Source organism: Podarcis bocagei (assembly GCF_964188305.1).
Source record: "Podarcis bocagei genome assembly, chromosome: 6".
Classification (NCBI taxonomy): Eukaryota; Metazoa; Chordata; class Lepidosauria; order Squamata; family Lacertidae; genus Podarcis; species Podarcis bocagei.
In genome coordinates, this window is record NC_138130.1 from 50,232,173 (window position 1) to 50,247,923 (window position 15,751).

Consider the following 15,751-nt stretch of genomic DNA (forward strand, 5'->3'; position numbering starts at 1 on the left):
TCATAAAATCATTTATACAAGTCAAAAGGTTGCAGAGAACTTCAGTTTCATTGCTCACTTAACAAAAGTGGGGAAATTAAAAGGTGTTTTTTAGAACTGAGCAAAGGAAAAACACAGAATCATAAGCTAAACATATCCCCCTCCTTCATATTACATGAAATCATTTGCATTGATTCTATATTTACAGAATTTTATGTAAAATGTTAATATGATCATATATACATGATCATATATACAAAAAATCCCTTCACATTCCCATCAAGAAACAAGTTCTCATTTCAGATTGCAAAGATTACCAGGAGCCTGTGGTTGGGTAGGTAAAATCCCCATGGTAAATTACTTCATGTAATCATTACTATGTGAGCCAAAATCTGTAAAAATTTAAGAAAGAAAGAAAGAAAGAAAGAAAGAAAGAAAGAAAGAAAGAAAGAAAGAAAGTCATTTCAGGAAGATGCAGAAATCCCCACACATGCGACAATAGAATTTATTACACATATTTTAGTTTAGTGAAATTCCACACATCAGTCTAGAGGTTCCAAACACTTGGTTTTGGAGGAGCAGGGGGAAACAAATCACTTTATTAAAATGGGCCTTTACCACTGATGAAAATGTAATGTGGACGTTTTAAAATGTTGCAGATATAGTTATGGAGAATAATTAACTTACAACTTGAAAGTTACAAGTTAAAACACAACCTGTAAAATGTAATTCCTGGAATAGAGAGAGAGGTGGTGGGTGGAACTGTTTAAAGAACATCAGAAATTGTTTTGCATTTAGGACTTTTTTACACAAGGTTAAAATTCCCTTTGAACCTCTCTTGTGCTATTTATGCATCTGATCATGATTCACACAGATGAAGAAGTGGAGGGGAAGCATTTGTAGTGTGGGTGAGCATTCTGGTCCCCCAAAGGGCACTGGAAGTAGGAGCAAAAAAAAACAATGGCCAAAAGAGATGTTTTTATTGCAGTGTGTTTTGGACCCAACTGGTCCTTCTTCAGGGAACCTGAGAGTAATGATTAGGGAGTTGCAGTAGTTCAAATCCCCACTCAGGCAAGAAGCTCACTGCACCCCATGAGCCACAGTGGGCCAGCCATGCTCTCTCTACCTTACAGGGTTGTTGTGGGGATTATAAGAGGAGCAAAGAACCACACACATCACATTGAGCTCCATGAAGGAAAATGTGGTACATAATTGTACTTTTTTCAAAAAAGTAAGCATGCAGATGTGCTGTCGCTTCTTTTCTTATGATTGGCCCTGAGAATTCTCATTGATCACTAGGCTGTTGAGGCAACAAAGGAGGCAATAACGGAACCCAGAATTCCTCCATTCCTCTCTTGCCCAAACTTAAAAGGGGATGTTAAAGCAGTTATACTGCTTCTCTCGCTTCACAGCAGGCCCCTTTGCAGAAAAAAACATATCTAGGCTAAGAATGGCTAGCTGGGGAATTAGCTGTTCACAGATCAAGAATTCTTTTATGGATACATGAGCTAACTTTTTTCTTCTTACAAATACACAGCCTTCAAAACCTATTAACTACCGTATTTTATTCTACAAATTCCAGGTTACCAGTTTTCAAACAAAGCCCCATTTCAACTGGTAAGTCTCCCACTAACTATCCTTACTGCTTATCTACACACTGGATTTCCCCTTTGATACTATTAGTCAATTGTGAGATGTTAAAATATGAATTACTGGAAACAAGAGTGTTGGGGTGTAGCTGGGTCTCGAACTCACTTAATACGTTTTTGGTAAATAAAGTTTGAAGGATGTAAGATATCATTGCTGTTGTTTAGTCGTGTCCGGCTCTTTGTGACCCCATGGACCAGAGCACGCCAGGCACTCCTGTCTTCCACTGCTTCCCGCAGTTTGATTCAAACTCATGTAAGTAAGATTATCATAAGGAATATTAAAATCTAGAAATGTGACAAGTAGTAAGAGATACTAGTTCTTTTCCCAAAGACAATTGCCAGGGTTTTTAACCATAAAGTGCTGCATTGTTAAAATAATGAGGAAAGCATGTCTTTCTGGTTTTTTCCGCTCCCCTTGTATAAACGGAATTACCAATGTATATGCCTCCCAAGGTGCAAAGCTCATCCACCTTCCATTCCTGTTGTGATGAAAGTAGCTGACTAGTGTCTCATTCAGCAGTCAGATGGTTTCCAAGGGGGCTCAGTATGCCCTGGAAGGGCTTGGCCAGGCAGAGCAATGGGCCATAGCAAAGTGGATTATGCTTTTGATGCATTTCTGTAGTTTAGAAGTTACATAGCTGCACACTTCAAAAATGAAGCACAATATTTGTAAGATTTCAGTACTTTTTTGTATTCTAAAACAAGTTACATTGTCCATAGGGGTCTGTAGTAATAATAAATAATAATAATATTAAATACAAAATCAGAAGTACCCGCTAACAGAGTGGGACACAGATTCAGTTAGTTTTGGAATACAAAGGTAAGCTACGTGTTCTGTGTTCTTTGCAACCCAAAGGAATTAGTGAAGTTTAATAACATGAGAGTGAAAAATTATATTCTGACAGTTTCTTTTCCAGAATGCCTTTAATAGGAGAGGCTATACCTCATGTAACATTCACTAAGGAGGAGAACACATATGTGCTGACATACTGTTCTTTATTAGCAAGCTTCCATTTCAGTCAAATGGAGCCAGTGATCAAGAGTGAAATTTGGGACTTTAGAAGAATGTAAACACAAGTTTTTAATCTGATGTTTACTTTGCTATGCTTCTACACAGAGTGTAGTTTTATCTAAGCCTTGGGTCATGTTGGTGGAACCCTGGTAAACCCTTTCATGGCTTCCCACAGTGTAACGCATCATTAGTCCCTTGAAGCTAAGGGTCTCATAAGAAAAATAATTTTGAATAATTTTGGTTCTACTGTCTTTTCCCACCTCTCCCACGGACTCTAATTATCTTCATGTCTTCTCTGCAGTATGGACAGAAAACAGTCTTCTAAGTCTTGAATCTTAAACAAAGGGTATTATGATAAGAGCAATGATCACAAGAAAAAGTAAATTACAGTTCAAAACATATTTGCTGCTTATCCTGTACAGTTTAGCCTGTAGTTTTAAATCCACAGGAATAACACTTTGCCAATTACTGAGCATTTATGTTAATCTGATTACTCCCCTCATGAACAACCTTATGCTTCTGTTTAAGGAATTTCTTACTCTTGAATTTAGGGAATTTGTTCAAAGTATCATAATCATATTGTAATTTCTAGCTTCCCTAATGTTTAACATCCCTCCTGGCTTTTTACCTGGCACATTTTTTCACAATCTGCCAGGATGCTAATTAAATTAACAAAGAGAAATGAACCAAAGGGAGAAGTTTCTGAGAGATCCAAGTCATTAAAGTTTCACTCCGAAGCTTGATTCCATCCCCTCCTTTTCTTCAATGGTTGTTTTGATGTAAGACAATGTGGTTAAAGAAGTGTGAATGTGTGATGTGTGTGATGGCAATGGAGCCAGTGGAAGTTTCCATTGGCTTTGCAGCATTTGCATAACTTGGTACATAAGCACACACAGCAGAATTTAGGATTCTTGGAAGCTACTGGGGGAAACAGGGATCCAGAAGTGCAAGAACAGGAATCCAGCCATGAGCTCCAACAACTTAGATAGTATTGCTGGCAAACACTTTAATGCGAAGGAAGCTCAGGGAAGTTCTTACCATAAGCATCATATGAAGTGGTCTCTGAGCAGGTTGCGTAGCTGCCCCTGCAACTCGGAGACAGAAAACGCCAAAACCTCAACATACTTTGTTCTTCCCCTCCTGTTGAGGTTCAGTCCCACTTCGTGGAACAGCATAAAGCAGTGATGCCCAACCTGATGCCCTTATCTTCTAGGGCCCTCATAAAATGCTATGAATATTTGTCTGAACCCTTTTTCAAGGCTAACCTTCCACTTGCCCCCTTTTGAAAGATCCCACCAAGTGCATGTCATTTGACTGGTCTTTCCCTTATCTGAAGCAGCATCTTAACTACAAGAGCAGTGTCTTTTTATGAGTGTTTAATTTTTAGATGGGGACGTGGGTGGCGCTGTGGTCTAAAGCACTGAGCCTAGGGCTTGCAGATCGGAAGGTCGGTGGTTTGAATCTGGGTGAGCTCCCGTTGCTCAGTCCCAGCTCCTGCCAACCTAGCAGTTCAAAAGCACGTCAAAGTGCAAGTAGATAAATAGGTACTGCTTGAGCGGGAAGGTAAATGGCATTTCCATGTGCTGCTCTGGTTTCACGAGAAGCGGCTTAGTCATGCTGGCCACATGACTCGGAAAAACTGTCTGCGGACAAACATCGGCTCCCTCGGCCAGTAAAGCGAGATGAGCACTGCAACCGCAGAGTCGTTCGCGACTGGACCTAACAGTCAGGGGTCCTTTACCTTTACCATTAATCTTTAGATATAAACTTGTCTTACTTCCATATATAATTGGCAGAAGGAACGTCACTGCTCTGAGGCTGCTCAGTGGAGTCCTTCGTATGTTGCATTAGAAAGATACCTATATTATTCACCTGAAATTATTCATGAGTATGCCCCATTCACTTCAATGAGTCTTATGCAAGAGTAAAAAAAATACTAGCCCGAGTGAGCATCTTACAGTGCAATTCTGGACATGTTTTCTTCAGAGTTGAATTGCTAAACATTTTATTCTAAAAGTGGGGGGGGGGTGTTCTAGTTGCTTGGCACTTCACTGAATATTGAGTTTTACAAGCCAAAAGACATCAAGGCTGTTTATTTTGAGGTGTTACTCCCAAACTACCTCACAAGATATGCAACTTAAGATTGTGAAAGCATATATATTGCCCACCTTCTCTTTATTTTGGATACTGCCAAAGTAAGTGAGGAAGAGTACCTAGTTAGCGTGGGACTTTTGCCACATTTTAATTACACTTCAGACTTTTGATGTATAAACAAATACAAAGATTAAAGCTAAATACAGAGATGGAAGTGGAAAGGAATCATTAAAGGATCAGATAATAGAGTCTTTAAAAGATATAGACATGGTTTTCTTTAATCCACTGGGTAAAACACAACTTTCAAAGTAACAAGCTGTTTATCTACTGTTACACATCCAGTAGCCTAATTTTGCTGCAACATGCCATACATGTATGTGTCACACATTCCATTTCATACTCGGCAATCGCATCTTTCAAAATCCATGTGCCCAAGAACACTATAAACAGCTTATATGTATATAAACTGATGTTTTTATCTAAGACTGCAGATAAATGGAAACCAGGGGAAGAGAAAGATCTCATTCACATCTATAGGTGCATGCATTTTGCATAAACAAAAACTGCAATTTAAACACATGCAGATAAAATTGCCACAGGGGACAGATCCCATTTGTAGAATGCCAGTTGCCCCATTTTATGAAATATTCCATATGCCATAATACACTAATACACCTCACAACCTTAATTGTCACAGTTTACGAAAGTACTTACAAGTTTCATTCACAGCTGGATAAGCACCTGCATACATTTTTGTCTTCACTGCTTGACAACATTCTGCAACTCTCATTAATTACTTACATTTGATTATCAAATCACCTTGGCCAATTACTCAATTAAATATCAACTGTTTGATAGACAAATGGACACCCACCCACACACACACACACATCAGTTAGTGTCTTTGTTACCCATTGTTTTTCTTACATGTCACCCTCCCTTTATGTATTTTTATAGTTTGTATATACAGTATTTATATGATCATATTCTAGATCTGGGATTTCTGCTGAAATTTATGGATTTTATGCAACCTGAGTAATCTCACAACTTCTCCTTAACTGAAAAGATGCGGAGGCAGACTTTTGTAATCTTTTGTAATATGGTGCCCTGTGCTAGAGCAAAATTTGGCATGCCCAAATGGATCTTGTCAATTATGGATCTTCTCAGTTTTGCACCCCCTCAGCTAGGCGCCCTGCGGGGGACGGAGTGCCCACTCCACCCTAAATCCAGCACTGTCAGGTGTTCTCTGTCTGCACATGTTTACAACTGCATGAGGGAGAGCTGGGGAAGGGGTGCTGGTAAGTCCTGCCTCTTGTTTGCAGGTTGCCAGACATGCCACTAATGCTGCTTCTATTTTCCTTGACACACTCAACTCCCCATTCATAATTCATAAGTTACCAGCCAAAACACTACCAAGTATACTGGGTACGGCTACTTAACCAAGTACAAACCATCATGTGAATGAGATAAAGGCATGCTCAAAACTCTTCTTCTGTATCCACTGCCTTATATGCTACCAACAGCCAATTTCAGTATATACACTATATATCTATATATCAAAAACCTACTCCCAATGCTCTGTGACCAGAGAAAAATGAAGCAGAAGGGTCTATGATTCTCTTATCTAATATTCCTTCTGGCTTCTAGCCCTTTCACTAAATTTTAAAAGGCAACATTTTCTTGCCAAATTCCTTTTCTGCCCAACATGACTTCCAGCAACAGCATTTTACTAGCTAGCCACTAGCTGTGGGAACATTGCGTGAATGCCACAACTCACCACAAACAATGCCAAAGACGGAGACAGAGTACTGTTTCCTAGAATGATGCCAAGTAGAAAACTTTCATAGGCATATACAGGCCTGATCTAATGCAGGAAATCAAAGAAAAAGATACTGGAATCAAATGGGACTGATTTTAGATCAAAGCAAGCAGGGATCACCTGTTTAAGGAGACACCAGTTTGGGATTTAACTAGGCCACACATTTACCAGAGTTCTTAAACACAGGAAATGTTTAACTCAAGACCATCCTAGAAGAAAAAAAGCTGTACGATGCAAAGTCCACTCACCCAATCTCCTGGCACAACCAAGTTCCCAACAGATACAAAAACAAACACAAGGGAATCCTTGTAAGCTCCTTAACAAAAATCATTTGACAGCCATCAGCAGCGAGGTGCTGCTGAGAGCTGCCTACTTCACCAGCTAGCAAGTTCCTTCAACCCTGTAAATGACCTGCTCAGCTGCTTTGCAGGGATAAAACTTTGCCTTCACCTGCTCCAATGCTCTTCAGACTAGGGGACCCTTTCTCCATGGTCTGCTGCCATGAAAAGCGGCCACCTGTGTCGACATCCTTCACTGCCCCACAAGTTTATTCACAAACACTCCAATACCATTCCTCAAATTCCCAAGAAAAGCATTTGAGAGGTGCATGGAATCTTCCATATACATATCATCACCTGATAGGTGCCTAGCTGATATACAACTATTCCCCTCTGCAGACCGAAAACCTTACCAAGCTCCAGAACGACTTTCCTCCATGCTTCTTCTATGGCCACTGGGCAGAATTTCTACCCAAGCACAATGGACTCCTGGAAACACATGCCTGGTGATACTGATGCACCAGGCCTCAGTGACTGCTTCCCCCTAAGATCACATGCTCCCTTATCACTATCCTTCTCTAGTACTGCTGCAAAGAGATGGGAAGCTTTCACTGTAGATTAGCCATAGTGCAGCATTAAGTAGCACTGTGTTTATATATGGAAATGCTTTATATGTATGTATTTCTGATATTGTAAAATCACTTTGAGATGTTTCATAGGAAGCAATTAAATAATAGTATTTTTTATTAAAGAAAACCCAAACCCTTTACTGTCGTAAAACATAACTATGGTTTGTTAAACCGTGTGCAAGACTTTGGGGGCTTGTTCCCACCACGAGCAATCATGAATGTTGCTATTGTCGTCCCTGCACTATGTGCCTATACCTCAAGACATAAGACATAAGAAATGTCATATATAGGACTCTTCTCACCACTCAGCTCCTGTGAGATCTCACATTCTCAATCCACATCCCAACCTTTTTGCCTTGAACTCATGCTTTTTACAAGGTCAAAGCTGTCCTTCAACTCTGTAACCACCTCCTTCCTTACAAGCTGTGCTGCAAGGATACATAGTTGTCAACGTTTCCCTTTTTTTAAGGGAAATTCCCTTATTCCGAATAGGAATCCTTGCAAGAAAAGGGAAACATTGACAGCTATGCAAGGATAGGAGAGCCCCATCTGCAAACCTCAGATTCCCCACGTGGTTGTTTCGAAGAACAACTATTTGCCCTGCTCCCCCAATAATAAAATATAGCTTGGATCTGAAGCTAGCCTAGAATGAAAAAGACACCTAAGTTTCTACCACCTGATTAAGGCTTTAGGAAGATTTCTGTTTGTTGCACAGCAAAGGAAGCAAAGGTTACACCATCCCCATACTAGTAAGCTACGATTATTCTTACAATGGACACAAGGATTTAAAGTAAATCAGGGGTGTTATTTATATTTCAGCTTACCTCCCTATTATTTACTGACCTTTGCATTGAAACTAGTACCCTGCTATAAACAAACAATTTCTCAACTCTTTGCACCTGCATAAAGGTTCCAGGACTTGAGCCCCACCATAGCAAATCCATTTAGACAAAAATATCCATTGCCTTTCCTCTTTTTCTGGTTTACAAATGGGGAATAAACTCTTTCCTATGCTTTCCACTTTCCTAGAAACATGGGAAGCTGCCTTATATTGAGTCAGTCCATTGGCCACCCAGTTCAGTTCTGCCTCCACTGACTGGCAGTGGCTCTCCAAGGTTTCAAGCAGGAAACCTTTTTCCATTTCTACTTGGAAATGGCCCAGGGACTGAACCTGGGACCTTCTGAAAAAGCAGGTGCTCTAGCATTGGGCTACAGAGGCTTCCCATGCTCTGTTAATACTGTCCTCAGGAGACCAGCTGGAGCTTGAAAGCATTTGCTGTTACAATGAATTCTTCCAACGCAGGTAAGTGCTTCAGGATGCTATCTGTGCTCACAGGCTCTCCATCCTTGGAGTTTGTCTGGAAGAAGAACCATCAGCATCTGCCTTTTGGCTGGAATCCAGTGTCTGATCATTATCTGCGTGGTTTGACTCACACAAAAAAGAATGCAAGGATCCATGTTGTGTAGCACTCAAAACAGCAGGAATGCAAGCTGCCGAGATGGCTGAACTGCGGAAAGTGGAGCCCCAAACAGAACCGGGGAAAAGAAGAAACCTGTCTGCAACAGAAACTTTCCCCCAAGATTTCTGATAATGAATACACGCAATTTGACATTCATATAGTATACCCTCATCAACTTACACAAAGCAGCTGTGGAATCTCTCTGAATGAGTTTTTCTCCCAATTACTTTGTGAACACGCCAAAAAAACAGATCAGGCACTCTGAATACGATGACAGTTTATTTCAATTATTTATGGCAATTCATCACAATGTACAGTAATGGTACTTGTAGACTAGTGAAGTCTCTGTAATAAGAACCCTCAGTAGAGCACTCTACCTACTGCTTCACTTACATTAGATATTACTGTTAATATTTTATGACTGCTTACTGTAATACGACGACATACTACCACATTTTTATATGTATGGCTATGAATTTATGCTTTCATTCTGATGTACACCTGCCAGTAATACAATTAATCCAATAAGCTTTCAAATTCATATGTTCATAAGCCCAAAATGCTGCATAGCCGGCAAGTTCTGTTTACCTTTATATATCAATTATGCCACATGTTATAAATCCTATCGATCTCAGATCCCCCAATGAGTACTTTAAGGATAGAGGTACAAGTATGCATGTGTTTGAATACTGCAAGGTATTTAAAGAAACAGGGTTCAAATGTTTATTTTTACTTTACTTAGTTCAGTTCTCTCTCTAAGGAGAAATTGGTTTAAAAACTCCTTTTGACACATGGAAAAGGAATAAAGCAAAATAGATATATATTGGCATTAGCATGGTATACTGTAAAGGCACTTATATTGAAGTAAGATTCAAAGTCCTGGTTTTTGCAACTTATTTACTTAATGCCTCTGAATTATATTCTTTGAAAGCTCTTGGAAATGTCTATATTCATTTTTAAAGACATCTCTATATAGCTAATTGAAATTTTATCAGCTAATGAAAATACATTGTTAATTACTTTAATTTTGCATCCACATTTTCACTATTCTCTCATACTGTGTGTGTGTGTGTGTGTGTGCATGCGCGTGCATATATATATATATATATATAACCACATTAAACAGTGTTTGCTGTTTATATATTTATTTAAAAACACTGTAAATTACCAGAGTTTTATAAAGAATAGTCAGTACATTCACACTGTAAACATTCATTTCAGTGCATGCAGTTGCCATGGTTAAACACACTGGTTATGATACAACAAGCAAATCAGTTTATGATCAGCAGACATAAGAATATCAAGCCTCTCTCCTATGACAGTGTAATCTGCAGACTACAATCAGCAGCTGAAAACTTTTGCTAGCCTTGGCAGCCAGCCAAAATTTATGGGAACTACCAACCCTGCCCCTGTCCTGGATCAGGAGAGTAGTGAGTTCTCAGCCATTGCATCAAACTGAGCAATGGAAGCATTCAAACGTACTGCTTCCAAATCCCACCGAAACATCAGTGTGTGTGTGCTCACCCTTCGCCTGAGCTAAGAGTAGGTTGAGACCTTTCCTCTGATGTCATGCTGAGCTTCAGAGGCATTTCAAAGCAGCAACAGCCTCAAATAAGGGTTTGGGCTCCACCATACCTCATGCTGAGATTCAGAGGATCCTCATTTCTTCTGAGCCAGCAGAAGGGTGGCAGCTCATTCCTGATGCCATTATGGTTTTTATAAGCACTCATTTTTCCAAAAGCCTATGACTCCGATCTCCAAAAACCAGAGATCAGAGACACCACCTGTTTCTTGCTAGTCTAAAAGACATGCTCATCACTGTTCAGTGCATTGCGGATCCCCAGAAAATATATTTCTTGTCCACATATTTTCAGTAAAACATCTTGACTTTCTTTATCTCTACAGAGATATGATTCCACAGTAATTCTGAAACCGCAATTGGCTGGCACCCCATTCTTTTATATAGATTTTATATAAATTAAAATCACATTGATTTTAATTTAACTTGCTTTTGAATGCACTGAGGCTCAGGAAATAAGTAAATTAGGCAGCTTTAAAAGGGAAATGCTAGCCTTAATTAGCTTATTTGTGCCAGAAGTCATTGTTTTGTGGAACTGAAATATATGATTTTAGCAGTAGTAGCAGAAGACGACATTGGACTTATTGAGCATGATATTGAAGAAAAATCTTAGAGCATAGCTTTCAAGGAATCTCTTGCATGCATACCAGCCCTCCTTGATTCTTTCAAACTAGTATTCTACTTTCAAGCTACTATGTTTTTCCTGTACCTTTTGGCTTTTGAAACGAGCTCAAATGCTTCTGATATTTTAAGTTAAATTCTGTTTAAAAATGGCCAACTGTCAAAATTTGGTAAATACTGGGAGCACTATAGGCAGTTAGATTAATCAATTTACATACCTGTGGTTTCTCAAGTTCCCAAGCCTAGTCATGTGTACACTCTCTTCATTTTCTCAGAGAGAGAGAAAATAACTTCTGCCAATGTTTGTATTTGGCTTCCACACTGCCATCTATAGTCAATAGAAGAAATTAGACATCTATTAAATCTCTTGGTAGACTAATGTCACATCCAAACTCTAGCCTAGATTGTGTTAAAGGGACTCAATCATTCCCACTAATAATATAGGCATAAAGATAGCTACAGTTTCTTTTGCAGCACAATTCCATGCACGTCTACTCAAAAGAAAGTCCCAGTGCATTCAGTAGGGCTTAATCCCAGGCAATTTAAGTACAAAATTGCATCCTTGAAGTATTTCTTCTATATTAACTCAAGACCATGTAAAGGTTAGGAAAAATAAGATGCATTTGTTGTCTTAATATTTAATACTTTACAGCTTTCGGGGGGGGGGGTTACAATAACATATATAGCAACATTAAAACGTCCCTGATTAGCTTTGTATGAAATACACATACACAAAAAAATGTGCAATAAGCAACTATTTAAATGATATGGTTTTTCTATAAAGACAACCCATATACATATCAGAAGCTAGTACACAAACCACGTATGCTAAAAATGTAAACAGAGGTTTCCACCACAACCCTATCGGTGTCTACTCAAAAGTAAGCCATGTAAGCCACGTTAATTCCAAGGGCATACAAGACTGCAGCGGAAGCCTAGCGTACTTCTGTGATAGAAGTTTTCTCCATTCTATTTATGTTGCAACGTACATGTTGCCGCGTTGTCCATTTTCTAAAGAGTTCTTCTGTGTTAGAATCAAGAGTGTTTTATGCAACCAATTTAACACATTGCCCTCCAACAAATACCCTCAGCCCTGATTCCCCTGCCAGGGTAATATTATTCTCATACTCTGCTAGTCAGAAAAGCGAGACAAGCTGTCTCCTAGAAGAGGTTTTGTTTTTCCCACATGCACGACTTTCCTGCCAATCATCAGTATTCTTGTGTTAGATGCGTTTAACCCAAAATCTGAACACGCATGGACAGCAGCAATTTTGTCTAACACCAGACTGTACTGCTTCACTGTATATCTTGCACAGCACATACAGCGGCGGACTCGTCTCCCTCTCCCTGGAAATTACTACTCTAGAACTGCTGTGTTCTGCACATGGCCAGGCTCCCTGCCCGCTCGACGACGCCGAGCCACTTGTCAAGAGGTACACACGCTGCTCTTACTCTCTTGCCCCTCGCTTCGGTACTTCTTCGGTCCAAAAACCCAAGTAAAAAAACAAAACAAAACATAAGCAAGCCACGCTAAAGGGGGGGAAAACCCGCTCTCCGTTGCCATTAGCCACACAACACGCACACTGAGCTATAGGTACGGTTACATGCATATGTATTTTTAGACAGCCAATGGAAGGGGGGGTGAGGAGCAAAACAACCGATTGCCACCACCCCCCACCACCGCGAATAACCACTCACTCTTGCAGCCCTGCACCTCCATCCAGCAAAAGCAAGGCAGCAAGTTGTGCGCTACATCTCTCCCTCAGACACACAAACAGACCCCACCGTGGCAGCAGCCGGTCTCCCGATTGGCTCGTCGCCCTACTCGCCCCCCTCCGTCGCCCGCATGGCTGCAGCCACCCGGGGCTGACAATGCGGTGGAAACGGGTGTTGCCCACCTGCGCACATGGGCTGCTTCTCCTCTCGCTCTCGCTGCCTCCTGGTGCCGCAGGATGAAGTGGCGGCGGCGGCGGCTCCTTGCAGCTCCCTGGGCTTCCCCCTTCGCCCGCCCCTGCTCGCTCAGCCCGCTCCAAACAGCCAGGGGGAGCCTCGCACTGCGGGTGCCGCTCCTTCGCCGCTTGGGATTCCTAGGGAGGGAGGGAGAGAGCAAGCTCCCCGCCTCGCCTCGTAGGTCCACGAGCCGCTACTCCCTCCCCGGGAGGGAGCGCGTGAGGGAAGGAGGAGCGCGCGAGCGAGCGAGAGAGAGCGCGTGCTCTCTCCCAGGCACGTTTCTCCCGCCGGCTGCCCTCGCTTGCGAAGTCCCGGCGCATCTATAGCCGGCGCCCTCCCCTCTTTCCTCGCCCTCCTCCTCCTCCCCCCCACCCTCTTTGCTTTTTATCACATGCCCGAGTCTCCAGGCGCCTCTGGCGCCGCTCGGTGCGCGCAGCTCTCTCGCCAGCCTGCCTGCTGCCTACACACAGCCAGGCCGCCCCCTCCGCCCGCCTGCACCACAACCTGACTGAGGCGCACAGCGCGCGCGCACACACACACACACACACACACAGAGAGTCAGTCCGTCAGTCAAGTCACCTGACTCCGCTGCTCTCCCGGCCGCCCCCTTCCTTTTCCTCCCGTCGCCGACCACGCTCGCCTGAAACACTGGGCCAGCCCACCTGTCTGCGCCCCCTCCCAAGGAGCCGCGCAGCCACCCACCCCGCTCTCCCTGCCAGCTAACCACCCACCCACGCGGCCTCTCGGAGAGAGGAAGCGGGGGAGGAGGGCGGACCGGGGTGAGGGGGAGAAACACACACAGAGAGAGAGGCCACGCGGAGCCCCCTCGCCTTCCACGGCGCGCGCGCACTGCGGACGCGCACACGCGCCTGCACACTTTCCCGCCGCCCCCGAAAGGGCCGCCGGCGGGTAAACTTCAAGCTGCCCCCACCGCGGAAGAAAGGAGAGAGGAGGCGACGGGAAGTCGAGCCGCGCGCTAGGAGATAAGAGCGCGCTCTCCTTTGCTGCGGTCACAAATCCGTTGCACAGCCGAGGCAGGCGCATCTAGGTCTACAAGGTGGAGTGCAATGAGCGGCACTGCTTGGATTTTAAATAGTTTTGTCTGCCTACGTCAGAATCGAAACTTGCTTACCTTGAAAGGTGTCCCTTTTGTCTCACGTAGCACAGGATCAGGGTGCGGATAAAATGACCATCACTCCCCCTCACCTGGTGGGAGTAAATCTCAACACCTGGCCGCCCACGTCAGAGGGGTTTGTGTTTGGAACTGGGGTCTTAAGTGTTTTAGTCCCCTGAAGGCACTGGCACCGGCGTTCTGCTCAGAGCATGTGTACACCGGAGTGAATTCCAGTGGATTTGCAGTACAATCTGATTCATATCTACTGAGATAAGAAATGTCTGCGCTGTGCCCAGTGGAGTGGGGTCTTCTCCACACACACACACACACACACACACACACACAGTAAGTGTGCCCTGAGTCCTGGCAAGTCTGGTTAGCAATATAGCCTTGAATAGGGCTAACTCTAAAAAGAAGTACCTAGCTTCTCCATTGCAGTCCTATACATCCTGGTTACTGGTGCAGCAGGCAAAAGGGCTCTTTTAAGCAAGTTCCACTAATTGTTCATCTAATCTTTCCAGTCTTGGAGATATACAAAACTTAGTCCACAGTGAAATTAATTGTGCTTATAGAGGACACTTGATCTGAGAATGCATATTTGAATTTTAGGAACATCAAATGAATTAAATCCAGGCTGGCATAAAAACAACAACTGGTCGTTTGGGCTATTAATTTTGGTGAAACCAAAGTTTTCTGTTGAGGCTACAAACTATTCTACAGCACTTCTCTGAGGCTACACAGTTTGGGGACAGTAGCTTTTACACAGTGGAGGAGGGGAGGAAATCAGATCTAGCTAACTTGTGTTTTTTAAAAAACTCAAAAGTATGAAGCTTCTCACAGTATAAAAATAGGCAAGGTATTCCTGCTTGCCTTGCGTAGGTAAAAACTATAAACACACACATATAGAGAAAAAACACTGTATTGTTGGGACTCTGGTGTTTTCCTCTAGTATTTTACACTAAAGTGTGCAATCCATATCTGGTAAAGTGAATTTCAATTGACAAAATGAAATTCTGTTTACCGTATAACCTTTTTTAAAGAAACAAACAAGTGGGCCCTGCAATAGAATGTCCCTTTACGAAGCAAGTCCTACTGCTGTTAAGAATTTCAGCCACTCCATTCCATTTTCCTTCTCCACTGTTTTTTTCTACCTTGCCCCCAATGTTCAGTGAGTATTTTTTGGTCATCGAATATGCTCAGTCCTCCTTGGTTTGCTTTGGCAGTCCCCCTCTGCACACATACTTTGGAGAATTTCCCCTAGTTTCTGTACTTCTGCACCTTGCAGTTTCCTTAAGCTTGCTGATACATCCCTCCTTTGTGTAGATGGCACCATTCATGCCACATTAAGCAGTAATTCTTTGGCTGCATACATACCATACATTTAAAGCACAATCAAGTACAAAATTTCCCTGAAAAACTCCTGAGAACTGTAGTTTACCCTTCACAGAACTATAGTTCCCAACACACTTTAAAAAATACATTTCCCAGGATTCTTGGGTGAGGGCACTTTAAATGTACGGTAAGCAGTGGCGTAGCGTGGGTTCTCAGCACCCGGGGCAAGGCAAGT

General features: G+C 42.4%; 1 long non-coding RNA gene across 2 annotated transcripts in view; it reads left to right on the forward strand.

The window, feature by feature from the left end:
* Window positions 1–9,965, forward strand: part of LOC308588687 — a 33,328-nt gene extending 23,363 nt beyond the window's left edge. The window contains exons 5-6 of one of the 2 annotated variants that reach the window (XR_014008875.1): window positions 1,562–1,596; window positions 2,942–9,965. This is a non-coding gene — a long non-coding RNA (uncharacterized lncRNA). Of the gene's footprint in view, window positions 1–1,561 lie in introns of both variants that reach the window. The other variant, XR_014008874.1, reaches the window with a different exon arrangement.
* The last annotated feature ends 5,786 nt before the right edge of the window (window positions 9,966–15,751 follow it).